Genomic DNA, 2,828 nt, shown 5'->3' on the forward strand with positions numbered 1-2,828 from the left:
TTACCAGCATTGATTCCCGCTGCGTTTCCCTGCTGTAGCGCTAGCGTTAAAAGACGGAACCACGAGTCACATGGTCTGGACGAAGGCGGTGGCGGCCATCTTTATCACTTCCTGTGTGTATTTTGATTGGTTGTCCACAGGGGTCTACAGTAAAGCTGAGGACACACTGTACCACTGTGTGACCATCATCACAGACTACAGGACTTGACCAAGAACTGTAAGACGTTGACCTCTGACCCCTGCACCATCCTCGTTCTGACGCCACTTCCTGTGCCCCAGCCTCTCCGTCTCATTGGCCGTCGTCAACCGCCGTTCGCCGGCGTTGGCTCAACCGTCGGTTGGCTCGAGGATTATGGGTAGTGTGTCCTCAGCTTCGGTCCTTGTGCGGACGACGTCAGAAGAGCAGCCATGTTGAAGCTGAGATCAAAGGTCACCACCTGCGATCTCTGTCAGATCATTATCGGACGGATTTGACCGGTCACGGCAGTGCTTGAATCCCATTGGCTGAGAGGCAGAGCGGCTAATGTTCGGTGATGACATAACTCTGCTGCGATTCTCGGTCACTTTTGCCTTTTTTTTAATTAATTTCTTCGCATTTTGCCCGCACGTCTTTTTGTTTTGCCAAAGAATCTTTAAAGTTTATTTTATGACGTTTGGAATCACTGTAGAAGAAAGAAAAGAAATATCGGACTGGAAAAAAAAATCAATAACTGACAACGGAGGAGATTGATACGATATCGCGATACTTCAGCGTATTGACATTTTCCTACACCCCTACTGGCAGAGGGCAGCGACTGCACCCAAACCCGTGTATTTGATCAATAATCGAAGGTTTTTCCCCGAACAAACGCCGACCTGTCCGTCCTCAGAGGGCGGCGCCAGACGGCCTATGGGAGGAATGGAAAAAGCACAACATTGATGTCGGTAGAAATGTCTACCGGTCCGCGTCTCCTCCTTCAGCCCGTCCCTCGTGTTTGGTCTCCTCTCGTGTGGCCTAAACCTTTGAAGTATCTGAATGTGAAAGTTAAGTTGGACTTCAAAGGATTCTTGGTATTTATTGAACTCTCTGGTTGGACGTTGTTTCCCTCTGCCTTTTTTTTTTCTCATTTGATCAGCGTTTCCTTTGTCTCTGTCTTCGAACCATTTTCTCCTCCCGCTTTTCCTCCTCAGGAGGGGGCGCTGTCTTGTCGAACCCTTCTTTGATGTACATCAGTGTGTCCCACCTTGTCCCCTGGTTTTGTTGTACAGTGGTTGGAGAAACGGTTCCAGGTCCTGGTGCTGCTGGGTTTTTCTGGGGGGGCGGGGTCCTCAGCTGGTCCGCCCGCCTACAGTACAAGGTACAAAGTCATGTGTTTTAGCGGCGTGATCGGTTGCTGGTACGAATACATCTAGTAATTTAACGAGGCAGCCCCATGAAGTGATTAGAAACGTGGGCTCTTCCACTTCCTGTAATTAACACTGGGGGCGGGGGCTTTATAATGTACGTTTGGATTTTTTTTTCCCCCTCAGGATGTTGTTGTTATTGTTTTTTTAAAAAAAAAAGTTTTGTGGGTGTGACCTTTTGCACTGCTTTGTGCATTTTTTAAAAGCATTTGTTGTGGCGTTTGTTGCTCGTTTTGTCTTCTGTTGCCTTGGAATTGCTCGACTTTTATTCACCTGGACGTTCCTTTGATCTTTTTTTTTTTTTTTTTAATTCTTCACCTTTGACTCGTCTCGGAAGTGAGCCTTTCAGTCAATGCACGACTGTGGACGACTCGTTTTAACGGCCGCAATCTGTCGGCGACCTCGCTCGTCTTTGACGAAAGCCAAATGCTGATTCAAGATTCTTCTGAAATGTGAAAAACATGTTCAGTTCACCTGTGTCACCTGGTGAGGGCAGACCTGTTGTATTTTTCCACCATGAACCAAAGAAATGTCGTCCACTCCATCCTAACATCGTCGCAAGGTTTGTGAGTTCAGACACTCGATGACGATCTTTTTGCACACAATAAGTTATTGGACTGTGACGCCGATCTCAACGACCCACGACCTGGAACGTCCACGACCCACGACCTGGAGCGTCAACATTGTTCCTTTGAGAGTTGGTTTTTGAGACGTCAAAAGTCAAAGTCACGTGTCATGAGTTTGAGCAGCAGGACGACAGCCGTCCCCCGCCCCCGTCCACCAGGTCCATCCACACACACACACGGTATCTTTGAGAGTCTGAGCTCCGCCGCGAGTCGTGCGTTCAACTCTACGTGTGTTTGATGGAAGAGAAGTTCTTTGAGAGGCTGTCGGCGACTGCAGCGGGTCGACTGAAAAACCTTGAAACTCCTGATTCTACTCAGTTGTGGCATAAATCTGCAAACAGTAAATGCTGATTAATAAATGCTGTCTCTTTTTAATAAATGTCCTATTTTATCAGATGGTGGAGCCCAGTGTTTTCTGTGGGAATCCATCAAATCCCTGGAAAATTGTTCAAAAAATATATTTAAAAAAAAAAAGAAAAAATTTAAGGTGTGTATAAACCACAGTGTAGTTTTGGAAACTAAGTTTTTTAGAAAAAAAAAAGTTTTTGGAAAAGTTTAGTAAAAAAAATGTTTTGGATATTTTTTTTGTAAAGAAATTAGGCGAACCCTAATTTTTGGTCAGATGTTGAAAAATTTTGATGCATGTTTCTCATCAAAGTATAGTTTTTTTGAAAAGGTTTTTAGAAACAAAATGTTTTTGAAAAGTTTTTTTTTGCTAAGAATTTTGAACAAAAGTTTGAAAATAAAATTAAAATTTGTTTTTTGAAAAATTCTTAGAAAAAAAAATATTTTTGCCAAAAGTTTTAGAAAAAAAAGTTT

Source organism: Cynoglossus semilaevis, chromosome Z (assembly GCF_000523025.1).
Source record: "Cynoglossus semilaevis isolate Cse_v1.0 chromosome Z, Cse_v1.0, whole genome shotgun sequence".
NCBI lineage: Eukaryota > Metazoa > Chordata > Actinopteri > Pleuronectiformes > Cynoglossidae > Cynoglossus > Cynoglossus semilaevis.